Genomic DNA, 18,363 nt, shown 5'->3' on the forward strand with positions numbered 1-18,363 from the left:
AAATGTTACCATTTCACCAGATGTGCTTACTGGAGCGTTACGATTGAAAGAATTTTTCTTTGGTGAGAAAATAGAAAATAAAAGGAAGAGCCCTGTTCATAAGAAAATCAGGATAGGTTTGGAATCTGACGAGTGTCCGTAAACGGAGCAGCAATGAGGATTTTCTTGGGATGTCTCCAAGATTTCGAGAGTGTTTCGCTGCTTTGCTTCGCAGTCTTTTACATGTCACGAGAAAATCGTTCGGACGAATTCCTAACGAACGATAAAAAAACAGAAAGTTGAATTTAATTAATTTTGTTTTCTGGGTGTTACGCTTTAATCTCGTCTTTTCCGTTTTTTCGCATTTTTTTGTTCGTTCCGGTGTTCTAATTCGATCGGAAAGCTTAAGTTTTAATGAATTAAATGGAACGAATTTCGTTAGTCAACTTTCCAACTCCGTTTTATCGCCCGAAGTGTGTTGGATATGAGAGCAAATGAAGAATGCGGGACGGGGGCAACTTTTTGATTAAGCAAAGTGTTTTTCTTGGTAGTGTCGGCGAAAAAGTGCCCGTCAACTGATGAAGGAGGCATCCATTGAACATCAAACATGTGTCAGTACAAGCGAAATGTATACTTCGGAATTTCACTCTCTTGGTCGAATCTACTGGGTTGAAGTTGCTCTATGTGAATATAGCCTGGTGTTGTCGTGAAATTTCCTTGTATGAATGATGTAGTTGGCGGGTTGAAAATTTCAATTAAAATTAAAACAAATAAAACGGATGCCAGTCAAGTGCATTGTCGGTATTTTCTTTTCAGCTTGTCGGCATGTCTGTCAGTTGGACATATTTTTGGGTTTGTCTACCACCAGCTTCCCTAGCTTTCGTCGTTAAATACTGAATACGCTCCATATCTTACCGAATGTCACATGAGAAGCGCGCACATAACCAAACGTCAAACGCGAAAGAATAAATGAAAACCTCGCTCACTCCAGGGTATGGTGGAAAATGAAGAACTAAACGGAGGCATGCGATTGTCGGAGATCAAAAACAATTTAGCGACAGCAGTCTTACATGATATAAATTATAAGATACAACTAAATAATCTTCTGCGCCCAATGCAAGCGAGTCGATGCTTCTGGTAGAGGATATGGAGGGTGGGTCGCGAATCAAACACTGGGGAAAGGAAGCAATCCAATCTCGTGGTACCACCAGTGAGTCGATATGATACTCTCTCACATGTGTGTACCTTGTCACCGTTAAGTTTCATGGTGGGTACAGCTGAGGGAAAAAATGGGAGATGAAATAACAAGAAATATAATACAATGGAGAGCAATGGTAGTCCTTGATTGAAAGTTTGTAACTCGATTCAATAAGAAGAAATGGTATACATATTATATTATGTGGGTTGAATCAATACTTCCTTAGTGTCTGGAAAATGAACACTCCTCAAATGAATATTTTTGCAAATCAAACAACTTCGATACTTTACGAACTGATTGTCATAAGGGTCATTAAAATTCGTTCGCAATGCTTTAAATGGGTCTGTGGGTCGATGGTTTGCGTACACGGAACCATCAGAATCAGCTGATATCATGCAACCAAAGGCTTTTTGTAATCTGTGAACCTAGTATTTTAAAATGATGCGTCTGGTATTAGGTGCTCAAATTTGCTCCTTCTGTTGATGTAAAAAACTGATTATGTAGTACGTAGTCAAGAAAATTAGCGGAGCTAAATTTGTTTAGTGATTCTGGTAAATGGCTGTAATGATCGATATTCTGTGGAATATCGTTCAAACACTATTAGATTTATCATCGTTGGAGAGAAGAGGTAATTTCGCAATAAAAAATCGTTAGCTTCGTTTCGTTTTGTGCTTTGTTTTGTTTGTTTCGTTGCTGTTTGTTACTTAGAGTTTTGGGTTACAGACTGTTAAGAAGGAAGTCAACAAAGAGATAATTCGATACATTTCACAGTTGAAAGGTGGCTGAAATAGTGAATTTTGTTAATGGTCCCGATGTTGTAACAGCCAATTTCACCAATTAGAATTTAATTTGGTTTCGTCGATTAATTCCGATGTATTAGTTCTTAAAATGTATTTCTGTTCGACCAATAATTGAAAACGTCGATAGAACAGTCATGCAAGCATGGTTTCAATTGACCAGCATCTAAAAAAATACTGAAAAAGTCACAGGAGGGTTGTGTCCGAGACACGACCGCATAGTTGACGTAGGATTCTGTTAGGCTATCTGTTGATTTTGGATATGTTTGAAGAATTACATCGTTAAACTCTTTGATAATGATTTGGAGGCCTCCTGAAAAAGACCATTTTGTTTAGCTGTTGGGTATTGTGTGTTCACTACACCAGTGTTTACCGAGTAATGATGACAGGAGGATGGTAAACAGTCGTTGGATGGTGCGTATCAGATAAAAGACACCGAAGTGGAACGAGATATGATGAAAACCACCCTCTGCCAAACGACCCGTTCTCTAAAGGGAACACACGTTGATTTTTATTTATGAAAATTGAAATAAATCGTTTCATATATGAAGTCATTTTCAACACAACTGCTACCGTATACAAGTTTACATTTACACTTGTGCTAAATTTTTCACAATACACGATCGGTCGTTGATATGAAATTTCACGGAGCAACCAACATTAAAGTTCCAAAATTTGAATGTTTATACGATTCTTAATCGTATCACTCACCTAACTTGCAATACAAAAATGCCCCCGACTTGCATATATTTGTAATGTCGATTTCCTCCAGGCAGCATGGTTTTAATGTCTCTGTTAGCTCGATTTCGCTCGATTTTCGATTTTCAATGTGTACCCCAATATGTTCTCGCAAGACGTAATCCTACGTCAAAACAATTTGGATCCGCTAGAATAAGTTCGGATACATACATAGGAGCACAAAGTATATGCGTACCACAAGTTGATTAACGGTTTTATTTAGCTTGCCCTGTAACATGTTTGTATGTTTGTAACATGTTTGTCTGTAGCGCTGTCCCACATTAACATAAATTTGATCCTCTTCCTGTTGATCGATTGATCTTAAAGTTGGAACAAACCTTTTTCTCTGCAATCATTATAAAACTGCGTATTTCATGTTCTTGAAAATCCAAGGTGATGGCCGCTACAAAATGGCGGATTACATATTTTCTCAGAAACCCATTAATATGGGTTTTTTCCAAAACCCCATCAACATGGGTATCGAATGAAACTATTTGACTAATAGAATACAGTACATCATGAAAACATTCCGAGATAAATGAAGTAAGGAAATAACATTAAGAAAAGAATAATTTCATGGTTTTATAGAAGAGAAACATACTAATCATACTTATAATATATTTAAAACTAGAAAATGAAAAAAAGAAAAACAACGTTTTAAGTTAAACGGTTTCATTGTGATTAAACATAATAATACTACAGATAATGTACTAAAAGCATAACAATAAATAGGCAAGTAGCAGTTAGCAGTTGGCACACCCATTCCTTCATTAATCCAGGGCATTGATGAGACCTAAATAGAATGTTTAATTACAATGAAACCGTTCAACTTAAAATATTTTGTTTTTTTACTTTTTTACAATAATAAACCCATGGTCCAAATCTGTCAATCGCTGATGGATCGCAACATGATCGACCTATTCCTAAAGTGGATGGGGACTGGTGATGAATAATGGGTAATTTACAACAATTTCAAGTTAAAGGGGAAAGGATGTGTACTCGAAGCCATCAAAATCAGCAGACATTAATACCAGAAAAAGGTGGTGAGCTGGTGCAAACGTACTGTCAACAATTGGATCATATGTCCAAAAGTGGTCAGCTTTGCCAATAGGAGAGAAATTGTGAAATTGAAATAAGAACACTAGGACGATTGCACATCAAATGTGACTCGCTAGATGTTCCGGCAGCTTGGTCTCGAGTTTTGTTTTTGCATCCAAATAGCATCAAATGATTATGTTCTTGTCTGTTGCGAATGATTTTGCGGGTAAATTCACCTCCAGAGAAATAAATAAAAATCAACTGTTTACTATTGTGCATATTCGACCTGAATGACATCTTGCTATGCTATAGACTTTAATATTGTGTGAAATGATGAATTTTTCCCCAACCTACTATTTTTAGTGTAGGCATGATGTACATGCGTGATATCAGGGAGAATTAAAAATTAAAAAAATATTTTAAAAGCTATTCTACAGTTTGGGAAAAAAATAATATTGTTTGAGAAAATCTTCTGTTTGTACCTATCGTATCTATAAAACCCCAGCAAATTCTCATATTGGTATGTCTTTCGTACCAATTGTTCAATGTTTCGATGAAATTCGAAAAACACTAAGCATTCTTGGAATGGTTCGTGCATTTTGTTATTGTGCCATTGTGAAGTGTCGGTTGTAAAAAGTATACATGTGTTTACGTGTATGTTCGAGTTTGTGTTGTATAACCCATTCTGTTTTTAAAGCAAATGGAATCTGAAAAATACTCTTCAAACTAAAAGAAACGAAGTGCCGGTGAGAGATGTGTTGGCTCGGTTAGACCTTGATTACATGTCCCAAATCTATATTTTCCTTAAAGCTATCGATGTTCGTGTGTGATTATCCTTATATCCTTATATCCTTTGCGTGCAATTGGTCCCCTTGCTACAAACAGTAGAATAAGTTGAAATGTAAATACACAATAGATATACGAATAGATTTAAGAAGTGAGTGTGTGAGATTATCATTATTGTAACAATTTCCTTATATCCCATCCTTTTCCTGAACAAATATGTCACCCTACTAAACTCGAGTAGACCGCGAGTAATCGGTTTTCTACCTTACTTACCTTAGATTTAGAAAATGTTTATGTATAGTAATAAAAATATAATTAAGAATTCGGCTCCTTTAAACTTATGTAACTGAGCCTGTAAAAATAAACGAATTTAATAAAAAAAAAAAATAAAAGAAACGAAAACAACATTATTTTTCTTTCTCGATATATTGTAATGCATCGAAATTTGGACAATTAAAAGGGATTCTAGTGTACAGGCACGAATTTCGGACGATTTTTCGAGCTCCGAGAAAATAAAACAAAGAATATTTTTACTATCTATTATATAATTATTTGTTTATCTGTCTTTTAAAAATAAACACTAAAATTAAACGGAAAAAATATTCATAATTAGAATAGTCACAAACTGATAAAGTTAGGGGGTAAAAAAATTACCATGACGTACATGATTCCCTTCTAATTATCTGAAACAAAAAAATCGAACAGATTTTGAATCAGTAGAGATGCCCCTATCGCACGAACCTCGAACAAGTCAAAAACATGTTTTTTGACAAAACAGCGGTCGTTTTAAGAGAAAAGTGCTGTTTAAAACGTTTTTTTAACGTTTCCCGTTTTTTTAATAGTAAAACAAAAAAAATCGTTTATGCGAAAGAGATATCATACAAATTGTATTCATATAAATTCGACATAAATCGGTTAAGTAGAACTTGAGATATCCTGTATGCCAGTTTGAAAAAAACTAGTTCGAGGAAAACGGCTTTGAAGTTAATCGTTAGGGTCGTACTAGATTAGATACCGCATCACTAAAAAGGCTATAATTCGGTAAATACAGCGCGGACTTGATTATATAAAGTCTCCGATTTCTTTTCACTGTATACGAGGGTCACTATTTATATTTCGGGAATTGGCAACACTGATGTCATGTGAGTCCATCTGACGGTTCCATCGTAAAGTTTGACATTTTTGACGATATACGTACTCAAAACATTTTGTCATACGGACGCTATTTGTTTATTTTATATTTAGTTGAAAGTTTGGTCTCGGCAAAAAAATGGAACTGTATCGTGAACATTTTCTTGCGATAATTTTTTACGACTTTCGACGTGGATTATCACAACAAGAGTGCGTCAATCAACTTAATTTGACTTTTGGCGATGAAGCTCCATCAAAAACCACTGTGTATCGCTGGTATAGTGAATTCAATCGTGGTCGTAGTTCGCTGTCCGACGAGTTTCGTGAAGGTCGTCCAAAATCGACTGTAGTGCCAGAAAACATCGATGCTGTGCACGAAATGATTAAGCAAGATCGTCATGTAACCTATTGTGAGATTGAGGCATCCCTAAGCATTAGTTCCACCAGCATATATGCGATTTTACATGAACACTTAGTTGTGCGAAAATTATGTTCACGTTGGATCCCACATAATTTGACAATCGCTCAAAAAAAAAAGGCTCGTGTCGATTGGAATAAATGCTTTGAAAATTGGTTTAAGCGCATGCAGTGTAAAGTGTATGGATCATCGTGGCGAGTACTTTGAAAAACAATAAAAATATATTCGCAGCTTAACTATTTGTTTTTGTTCCTATTCCCGAAATATAAATAGTGACCCTCGTATAATCGAATCCTGTATAATGTCGAGTCAATCAAATTATTTGTTTTTTGTACATATATTTTAGGTTTTTTGAATATGAAAGAAAAATTTAATTTTTGATTCATCTCCTTAAAGTCATGAAATACCTTTCTCATAAAAAAAAAATCCGAATTCTTTCAGGAGGTGATAGAGGATCATATTTGTTGATAAACATCCTTCCACGCTTATTATTAATGAATTAGAGTTATTGAACTTTTCGTCTATTTCGGACTCTGCTTGCCTTAAAATGGTTCTAATTCAAAAATTACGCTATGTAGCACAATTATTTTGCTTCCATTCGAAAGATAAGAAATTTTATACATGATACAGTTGTGAAATTTTCAAATTAGTGAATTTAAGTAACATTTTAGATGTGAAAAACTTCAACGTTTGAGGTTTTAAAGGCTTTACTTCTATAAACCAAATTAAAGCTCTCTAACCGTTCTACAATTTGTTCTTTGACGTATCTTTTTTTATTTCAGTGCATGATATGAACAATTCTTGGTGAATCTCCATCAAAAATCTGCCAAAATCACGATTTTTATTCCAATGTAATCGTAATAACCAATTAACTTACACTTTAACGTTGACTCATTTCATTTTCGCTTGAAATAAGTCTTTTGTGAAATATAAAAAAAAATTCTTAAATGCTAGAATTTCTGAAATATGAAGAAATTTTTTTTTCTAGTTTTCTAGACTAGAATACTGCATTAAACGCTTACGACGCTTCAACCACTAAAAAATATTGACATATCATTCAAACTGTTCATAGGACAGGTAGATAATCTCAGAAAATTTAAAAAAAGTTTTTATTATTTCACATTTGTAGTTGAGGATGAGGAATTATCTCAAATATTCTTATTTTCTTTTCTATTTATGAGAAACTTGCCCACCGTTTAGATTGTAATCTGGTAAGTAGTAGTGACTACCGGGTTCAAATCTTTCATCTAAACCCGCAGTCAAACACTATTCTGAGTGCGACAGGGCAAACACAGTTAGCTGTGTATGAAGCGATCACTACTACTAATGCGCTGCCTTAGATAAAATAATATTTGTGGTTCAAAGTTCTCTGCTAAACGAAGCCGATGGAAACGATAGAAAACTCACACACACACACACACACCATTGATGATTACACAGGTGCTCACTTGATTACGCGTCGTCTCTGGATCATAGATATTGTGTGAAATTTTGTGTAGCAAGTTTCTTGTGCCGAAACATTGAAAATGTTGCAGTATACATTTGGTGACTCAACTATGTCGAAAACACGGGTGTATGAATGTCATAAGATATTCAAAGACAACCGAGAAGAGATGAACGATTTGTCACGACAAATTAAAAGAAATGATGCTCGGAGATCGTCATTTAAGTTTGAAAGAGCCGTGAATTAAATATCTCTCAAGAGACCGTTCGTCATATTTTGTTTGATGTTTTGTGAATTGGAGAAGTCTCAGCACGACTAGTGCCAAAAGTGCTCGTTTTTCTTCAAAAATTCCATCGCAATCAAGTGGGTGAAAACATGCAAATTCTAATCCCACGTACATCAACCGCATAATTACTGGCGACGAGACATGGGCGTTCGAGTATGACATGCAAACAAGTCAAATTACCGCTTTGTGGGGCTTGTTTTGACTGCATCAAAGAATGCAAAGCGAATTTGCTGTGTGAACTGAAGACAATTCCTGAATACAACTATGAAAAGTGTTTCGATGACTGGATTGTTCGGTGGAAAAAGTGCATTGCTTCAAAAAGGGGCCATTTTGAAGGCGGTAATATAAATTAAGATGATAAATAAAACATTTTTTTGAGAACACTAATTCCCGGTATATATTTGACAGAATGTATTGCAATAGCGATTTTGTGTAATATGCATTTGCAACAGATCGCGACCGATAACGAATGATAAACTAAAACATTGTATTGATGGAAAAAGACCGGACTGTACCCGAAGATATCCGAACCCCAGCATGTTAGGTTTGACGCAAACCATTCGGCCACGGGAGCACGGAACCGAATATATTGAAAAGTGATATTACATCATAACAACGCACCGGCGCACAACGAAAAAGCCATGAAGAAGCAATAAAGATCCTTATAAAGACGTTATTGCGCCCGTCGTATTCTCCAGACATGGCCCCGTCAGATTTTAACCTTTTTACTTCAATGAGACATGTACTTGCATAGCAACTCCTCGTCGAATATGAAGATGTCGAAAAATAGGCCGGTGAAAGGTTTTCGTCATAGTTCTATTGGAAAGGAATTCACAATTGGTCGAAAGTGTCGATTCAAACGGGAATTAATTCGTTTTCCTGAAAATTATGAGTTTTATTCATCGAAAAAACTAGGCAATTTCAACTCGCACACTTGATATACGAAATTAACGAGAGCAACAATGTATTCTATAAATCAGAGACAAGCCAGCCAACGGTCTCTCGAAACAAAAATAGAAGTAATACAACCAGATCAATCTGACCAAATTAACTTTACTTCAAAACTTTAAAATCTCGGAACACAAATTTACAAGTGCTATAAACATTCATTTCCAGAATCAATGAATTCCACGCTGGCCAGAAAGAAGTGACAAAACGACAGTACATTCAATCGGCTCTTAAGGTGATATAGCGATAAAGTAATATTTTATTCACGAACTTTGGCCCATGGCTACGTGTAATGACTTCAATTAGGCCACACTTTCACATATAATTTAGGTGTCAGGTTGAGTGTTACTGAGAATATATTTCCGTCAATCAGAAACTAATCGTGACACGTGACGATAATGTGATTCATGTGTAAAGTTGAGAACAAGGTTCAGTGTATTATAATACTATTGTGTTTGTATGAGAAGCTTCAAATTTCACCTAGAAGCGCGGTATAACGTTTCATTTCATTCACTGTATTTTAGCTCTTCGCCCAACAATGATGGGAAAAATATTTCGCTTTTGTTTAATATTTTGACTTGTATTTTATTCTCTTGTTTACAGCGTATCTGTGGTTTTATGTTTTCGCCGCTCGACAAAATTTTATTTTGTATAAAAGGCCATAGTTATCGCACCTTCCATTCACTTTTTCAGATCATTACTAAAGCTGAATATATTAGCATAATATTTTGTTTACAAGTTTACCTTTTTCTCTGTCAGCGCTGCATACGGTAGTTGCGACGTGAAAAATCTAACAATAAGTCTTCGGGAGCAACAGATTCCATTCACATTTTTACCATTTGATTGCATCATTGTTTTTGGATCATCCACGGTTTTCAGTTTTGTGGTGATCAATATCTTAAATTTCCTCATTTCTTTAATATGATGGGGTCATATTGTTAATAAGAGGAGATTAGCTATATTTCTATGAATCACGCTATTTTCACTGATAGATTTTCTCTAATAACTATGTTGAAACCACTGAAGTATACTGATAATGGCAAATATTTGTCCACAAGGAGATTTTTCCCAATTTCGCACAGACCTTTTATTCGTCGCACCAAGTTAAACACATAAAGCACCCGAATCGAATTAGAACAGAACTGAACTAATTTTCCTTAAACTTATGTTAATTCACATCAACAATCGAAAATTGTGTTGGATTTGAAAAAGCAATTCATCCGCTACACTGTAAAAAGCTCTGGAACCAAGAAGGAAGCAAACTCAAAAATAATCAACGTTTTTCTTGATACGTAACTTCCCGCAATCAATTTTTGTTCTTCAGTCCTCGGCACTCAGTTAAGAATCTACATTTTTGAAAAAAGAATACGAATTTTTTCGCACGAACCACTACTGGCACTAGCAGAGAGCAGCAATTTTCCGCCCGTCCCGAAAAGAACGACATCGAAGAGTGATGAAGACGAGGAAAAAGATTCCCGATTTTCCCCAGGCCTTTTTCCACTGTCAACGTTGTCTTCCAGCAGTTCGCTCTCGTCTATTTTTCAGCTCCACAAATTGTTGTATCTTCTGTTTCTGTACATCGCTCTTCGTATTCCCAACTCCCTCGTGTCATTCGATCCTGTCTTGTGTGAGATAGATATAGCAACACTGTAACACAAACGGAAAAATCCTCACGACCCTTATCATATCACATCCTGCCCTGGTGAAACTATTGTTTTAACTGATTTTACCAAACTATGGATATCCTTGAGTTACATGGTATGAATTCTAACTTGGACTAACACTAACAGAAGGACCCATTCACAGATTCAAACCAGCACCGAGACGATTGCCGTTGCTCGCGACGGAACCTGTTATCACGCACCGAGATATGGCTAGAGTTTAGCGTTTTTCCTCCCTATACACCACTTTCTTGTTTTGTGCTGAAAAAAAGTGAAAGGCGATTTTCTCGTAGCACTCCCCCTCATTCCGTGCAAATTCGAATCGACAAAATTTATAACCACGAGACGACGATCCACTCTCATCGTTACAACGAAAGATGATTTAGAGCGTCTGTGATGCTACGAGCATGTCCGGAAGCCAGAATGAGAAGGCAGCAATAACAAATCGTAAATCCTCGAATTCTGTGAGTATCATTTGGTAAAACTCTCTCGTATTTAACTCGCTGGCATCACTTTGCTCACTCTCCACCGAGAGATGCTGAGCATCATCATTGTTTGGGTCTTGATGACGATTTTCCGATAGTGCCTTTCAAGCGAAATGTTCATTTCCTACTACTGCTGATCGGAGTAAGAGTGAGATCTCTGAAAAGTTGGATCCCGGCGTCGTGTATTTCCTTTTGTGGCGTTCTACCACTACGAAACTTTGGATTGGCGGACGAAACTCTGCTCCAGCCTCCGCACCAACACATAGTTCCCGAATTCGCTTGGTCGAGCATGCTGATGATGTTGTTAACGAAAACAATGAATTACGGATGCTGCGCACATAAACTTTTATTTTTTTCGTTCTGCTTCCAACATGTCTTTACACATAGATATTCCGCTGTTGACAGAAAGAGTGTACCTTGTATGCAGCTATCAAGCGGCAGCATTACGGTTTTCCACAGCAGCGAGTTAGAATGTTTGTGATTTACCAACACTAATGACAAAACCCAGAGAAGTACACGTTCAGATGTATGAATAATCCATAAACTACGTTCTAGGACTCGAAAAATATTGTTTGAAAAACCCATTGCCGTTTCATAGACGCCACATTCATTCGATATATAAATTGTATTTTCCGTAGCACTGATAAAGGAGACACCCTTCCGTCAATTTGAAGATGCATTTACTTACTAAATGTAGCAGTAGGATTAATTTGTAAACTATTTACATTCATAAATTGAAAAAAATAACTATTAGTATTCCGTTCTAAAATTGTGATGTTATGTTTGCACAACAGAAATTGTGCATTTTGGAATCAGTGTGCACCTGGGTAACCACTGCAAAATTCCTGAAATGCCTTTGCCATATTCTATTATTTCATCCATTCTGCCAGCCAACGAGAAGTAGTCAGAACGAGTAGCGTCATAAATCATATCTTTTAAGTTCCATCCTTTTAACGGTATTGGACCGGATGGATGCAAACAGACGCCGGAAGAGTAGGGGAGGGTTCGGAGCACCAGAAAGCTCGTGGTTCGAGGTAATTGATTTTTGTTTCTGGCGTCTAACGTGAATGACAGCCTTGCTGTTTCGCCAAGCAAAAGCGTTAAAATGGAATCACACAATTGTTTGATGAGACTTGCAAGAACAAGATTAGCCCTAGCGACATAAAATATTAACAATGAAGGAGATTCTATTATTCATGAACTATTTGCGAATGTTTTTTTATTTTGTGTGTATGGATCAATAGTTTCGGACATAAGAAATATAGTGAATGTTAGGTTTATATTTTGTATTTATTGTGTACAAAAAAAATATATATCTAAAAATATTAACAGATTAATTATAACAGATATTAACAGAAACATTTTCAGTGAATGCGAATGAAGAGTGGTATTGAAGTAAATTTAGAAATATTCATTTTTTGGATCGAGCATTTTAGTATTCTCGAGTTTTAAATCCATTAAATTCAAAATGAAAACAAAACATTTTACGATCACAAGAGTTTTGAGCAAGGAGCAAGAAACACTTCTCATAACAAAGCATTATCCAAAAATCTCACCAATCTCGTTCAATAACCTGAATGTTCCGAGATATTGAACATGAGCGGTGTTGGGCTGCAATTTACACATCATGGCTTGTTCAAACTCCTCTCAGCTCGGGTCTCGAAGTCTGTATTGCTGAGAGGAAAATTTGCTACTTAAAATTGTTTTCGGAGGGTAAACTTCCTTCATTGGAAAGCATTGAAACTTTGTCGTTGAAATATATGGTCTAACACCAGCCGATCTTTCCGTGTCATGTACGCCACCGAGCGAAGACACCAAGAATTCAAGTAGCCCGGTAAGCGTCTCGTGAAACTCTGACTCTCACAAAAATGATGAGACTACTGTGCGTCGGTGTAATGAGAAGTATGTAAAATAGCAACATGAATAAATCATAATATGCAAAATAGATGTTGAACCAGTAATGAATGAGATCAGAAAAGGGTTGAAGTGTAAAGGAATTATGCTAAGGAGTATTTTCAGTAATATTATCATGTTCCCCTCCATACAAAATAAGTGAAAATTTCTTTCGCACTTTAAACTTTCTGATCCAATTAGATGTATTCATACATTGACATTATAGAATTAAACTTCGAAATGTCCAAATTTTATTCTACGATTATATTACTTTTTCCGTTGTTTCACTGGCAGCTTTTAGGGGCCCATCATTTCATTTAGTTAATGCGTGAAAAACCGTGACAGGCTGAGCGACGGGTCGGGGATGGGATACACATCCTTTTAATTTTCCAATACCCGACACTTTTGTTAGACAGTTCTCTTCCTTCAATTTTTGTGCTTCCTTTTCGGCTTCGGAAAATTCGCAGCAGGGAAAGAATTTTCACCGAAGCTTGCCCGGTTGGAAAAGGATCTTTGTTCATACGGTAGTATGGTTAGTGGAGAAGCGATGCTAAACCAGAGCAGAAGGTTGAGTGGTGTAATACCTTACTCGTGTCTTTCGACTTTGCTTTTTTTTTCTTAGGAAGTTTCTTGGAAGTGATGCTTTCCTTATCCTGAAAGCTTTTCGTGCCTTTGGATGTTCACTCTTTCCTTTTTATTTTTTCGCAATGATCCAACATTCTTGGTATCCTTGAGACCCCCCGATGGAAGCAGATATGGGTGTGGGTACTTTTCTCTCCACTTATATTTTTATTCCTCTTTTCAAAAGCAATTGATGTAATAGCGCTCAAATTCTGACCCGTTTGAATGTATATGATGGGGTGGAATTTCAGACGGGAGGATGATATAGTTAGATATAACGAATCCCAACACAGGAAGACAAAAGCTATGCTCAAATACTCTACCGAGAAGAGGGGATCGTCGTCGATGTTCTTGGTAAGTGACAGCGCGCACAGCGGGTGACAGTTCTTGTAAATGTTGAATTTTTCGTTTCCTCCTCGGCGTATCATGACGCACTGAAGATGTTTGTTGGTGCAAAAGGTTTGCGAGCAGAATTGCCTGTTCATGATTTTTTTTTTATTTAAGATATATTTTAAGGTAGGATATTTATAATGTTATTAGAATTACAAAAATAATCCGATGGAAAGAACTTCTACATTTTACTTATTTTTAAATGCGATAGTAAGTCTTCTAATCTATATAACGGTAACTGATTTCGGCTGTTAACAATTCACTTCTTCTTACGATAACTGTAACTAGTTCGCTATCCTGAACAGGGCATGCGTTAACTGAGTTACAGCCCATTAATGTATCAAACAAAGACGTCATATTAAATTTGAAGTTTTGCTTTTGCTATTTTGCAGCCCAGTTAACAAGTAGAATTCGATTACTGTATCCAATTTAACAAGGTTTAACACTGGGAAAATACAATTAGAAACGTTGCACTGTACAGCCAATCCTTCATGGCAAAGCAGGAACGCTCACAGACGCACGAGTTTTTCTTCAGTGCCAATCAAACAATTCCCCTCAGTTTTATTTGAGGTTTGGCATATCAGCGAGTTGAACTGGGTTGTCCTTATAGCCCAGTTAGCGAACAAGTACCGTACATTTTGATAAAAATCCTGTAACTGTGTAACTGTATATTATTGAACATATTTGAAAAACATCATTCATCAGGATCTTGCAAATGGAAGGCTCTGTATCACTATGGATTGTATTCTCCCGCGAAACGAAAGAGACCATTGGAGCAATTGGGAAATAATTGGACCTTCAACATGACATTTGGGCATTAAACTAAACATAACAAATGTATCGTAATACATTAGTAAGCACGTGCATATTTAATATAACTGACTAAAACTATGATACCTTCTGTTTAATCTTTATTCTATATACCTACATTCTATATTTTTTACGATTTCTGAACTGATACGGGATTTTAAATGGATGTCCTCTGAATTCTGGCCTTTTTTGAATAGTTTTTTGAATAGATTGATCACTTCCAGCTTATGTAATTCTATATGTGATCAATGATAGATATTCTAAAATATGTTCACTGCGACACGCTAAAGGTCACGCGTTCAATTCTCACTCTCTACAATTATCCAAAATGGAAGGAAAAGTGGCGAACCAGCCAAAATGTTGAAAGTCACTATAATTCAGAAAAAATAGTTCACTACATTTTTGCCTTAAGGGGATTCAAATCTTTTACCACATCCCGAATGAAGTAAGTTACTAAGTGTTCTTCTTTTACGACTTAAGATTAAGAGAGACGTTTTATTTTATTGACAACCTACTTTGATATGTTTTAAAGCACACATGCATTCAACAAGAATCAAGATATCGTACGCACAGGTAGGAAAGCAAACCTCATTAATATGCAAATTATATTGCATATATTGCATGTGCAAATAGTATCTGTTATTTTATGCTAAAGATCCATGGTAACTCGAATACGATAACCTGTACCCCAAAATTATTAATTCCGTGGAATTGGCTGTCAAGGTCATTGTGGATAACGCAGATAGTTTTTAGGCGAAGTTAGCGTTCGCGGAAAATCGATGCTTCACTATGTTCTCAGATAAAAAATATGCACAGAAAAAGTGAAATTTAAGATGTGAGAACATTTTCACACTCAGTAGAAAACTCTTGTTCCCGAACCTTCACCTGCATGTTGATAGCGATATAACTGCAAATAAATGCGCTTCCATATTCAATACATAGCTTTCGAATCTTGCATGCACTTCTACCGAGTTTCTGCAGGGTGAGAATATTTAATTAATTTTCGAAAGAATATTCGCCATAATTGCAGGCGAAGACGTTTGATCGAAAATCCGTTTTAAATTCTTCTCGATGGTGATAAATCACACTTCGGGAATGTTAAAAGAAGAATGTTTGCATTAAGTCACTTCCTTTCGCCGTGAACAAATCTTATCGCCCTTCCAGTTTCGGTAACACATTTAAACTTTGCCGGCCTTGCAGCTCAGGTTATATATATTCGAACCGCCCAGCGTTCTCTTATTTATCATTAAAACTCAATGAACAAATTAATTCCTCACATTTTCTTTTCCATTCATCATTCGAAGGAATCAGACTCATCGTCTGAATTTACATTTTCCCCGAGACCGCCATCCCCACCATACATTGCTGGCGGTGATTCAAGCAAGAGATCGGCCAATCGAGTCAAACGGCAATCCTCACTCACCCCGCTCCCCACCCCATTTGAGCAGAAAATCTACATTGCTACCACATAGCATCACCGCAGCCAGCCATACCTCGGCACGAAAACTCTTCAACAAATAAAGAGAAGACAAGGAGAAACAAACATTTTTAAACAATTTAAAATCATTAATAATGTTGTTATGTTAATTTTATTGCATTTTTATTTCGTTTATCCATATCTCTGTTTTCGGTGGCTTATTCGCCTAGTAGCTTCGTAGTCGCGTTGTGATTCGCAACGGAAAGATAAATGCGGTTATGTTCTCAGAAACATCAGTAAGTATATCAGAGTAATGTGGGATACACAACGCCAGTGATGCCAATTTATTGGGATTTTGAACCCATATGAATCTTCTATCGAAATACCATATATTAAAGATCATTTGTGAAAATAATCTAATAGTGTTCTCGAACAGAGAAAATGGTTGCACGACACAATTATTTCTTCGTTATTGTAAATTTTGTGAAAATAAAAGAAGTGAGTAACATTGTTTATCAGTAGAATTATTATTATTTACATGAGTGAATATATGTACTAAATGAAATATCAGATGAAATTGTTGTGTATCGTTCTAAATATAATCTATTCAAGATTCGAAGTGGTTTCCGAGGTCCAGGGGTAGCATTTCGCATTTCGAAACAAGTGATTTTTGTTCGTTTCGATCACTTTGGCCATTATGAATCTCGAAGCGAGCTCGAAACGAGCGAAATGAATAAGGCAGTAGTAGAGTTTCGAGCAAAGTTTGACATTACGTAACATTGTGTTCGAGCATTTTTTAACTCGAAACGAGAACAAATGTCTCGAAAATAAATGGTTGATCGTCCTATAGGAAAATGCTAGCGAAACGTTGATTTTAATACTAAACCTTACATAAAAGAAAATTTCATTTGCATTTCCTATTGTTTTGACGTCTATTTGTATAAGTATGTGAGTATAAATACAATACTTTTATTTCAGCACTATGGAATCACAAAGAAATACAATAAGCATCACATTCGGAGTACATTTGTTTATTTTCCGTAGGCCTTAGAATGGGTATATGAGTACCATCAATACACCGAGTATCTTGAATTTGTCGAAGAAATATTGCTTTGTTTCATTAAAAGATGTTGTATCCAATTCGACCCATTTTTTGCATAAGCTTCATTCCAGAAATGACATCATTTCATTGAACACTGATGGAACTGTTGGTTGAGCCACACCAAGTAAAAAGTGTTCCCCTTCATTACATAAGGTACGACCAGAAGCCAGAAGATTTAAAACGGCTGCTAATTTCAAAGTTCTCCTGCAGCAGTGCTTCTGAAAGTTGTTTGGAACACGGTTGTATCCGAAATATTTTTAAATGCTTCTCGACTAAGTCTGATATACTACTGAAACTTTATATCGGAAACGTATATAAGACAAATTCACTTAGCAAAAGAGAGTCACTTTTATCCCCCAACTCTCGCCTCTGCGGAATAAGCGTACTTTCTTCTTCACTATCGCTATCGTCAAAAAACATTTCGCGATCTTCTCTTTTTAATCACAATTATATCAAATTAAATTTGTTTTTCGGCATTGATATTTGCAATAGCCGTGAAGTTTGCTTTGTTTACAAACCCAAAAATTTGACATTTCTCTTCGAGACAAATTTTGCTCGAAATCTAGTACACTGAAAATAATAACTCGAAAAAGATACATAATACTAAAATCAATTCGATTCGAGTTTGAATTATCTCGAAACGAGTTACTCGTTTCGAATTGTGCAATGTCACCCCAAGTCTGTTGTCTGGATAACCGCTGATGAAATCACAAGACATTCCACATTGAAAATAGGCGCCACCATACAATTGATGACTCGTATTATAGTTACAACATTTGATTGTAATTAGTGCTAGGTTTATTGAGGCAGTATTTTTGTCTAGAAATTTGAAAAAAATCAAAATATCTCAAGTTCTACTGAACCGATTTTTGTTGAATTTATATGAAGTGGTACAATGCTCCTACAGAATTTATATGAATACAATATGTATGCATCTCTCGATCGCATGAACCAATAAAAATCCCAATATTTAACTTTCACTATTAAAAAAAACGGGAAACGTTTAAAAAAACCAAGGCAACACTTTTTTTTGAACACCCTCACTTTATCAGTTTGTAACTATTCGTATTATGATTATTATTATGATATATTTTTTCCGTTTAATTTTTGTTTTATTGTTAATAGATATATAAACAAATAATGATATAATGGCAGTAAAAGTATTGTTTGATTTACTCTTTGCGGTCGTATTGAATTTGGACGTGGGTGTCGTGGGGACGG

At 35.9% G+C, this 18,363-nt stretch overlaps 1 protein-coding gene across 5 annotated transcripts in view; it reads right to left on the reverse strand.

Annotated features, from left to right (window-relative positions):
- Positions 1–18,363, reverse strand: part of LOC129774922 (homeotic protein antennapedia) — a 120,302-nt gene that overhangs the window by 65,503 nt on the left and 36,436 nt on the right. Inside the window, exon 1 of one of the 5 annotated variants that reach the window (XM_055779022.1) lies at positions 9,508–10,341. The exons of the other annotated variants lie outside the window; for them this stretch is intronic. The gene's annotated coding sequence lies outside the window, so the exon portion shown is untranslated. Of the gene's footprint in view, positions 1–9,507; positions 10,342–18,363 lie in introns of those variants that run through there. 5 annotated transcript variants of the gene reach the window in all.

This window comes from Toxorhynchites rutilus, chromosome 1 (assembly GCF_029784135.1).
Source record: "Toxorhynchites rutilus septentrionalis strain SRP chromosome 1, ASM2978413v1, whole genome shotgun sequence".
Taxonomy (NCBI): domain Eukaryota; kingdom Metazoa; phylum Arthropoda; class Insecta; order Diptera; family Culicidae; genus Toxorhynchites; species Toxorhynchites rutilus.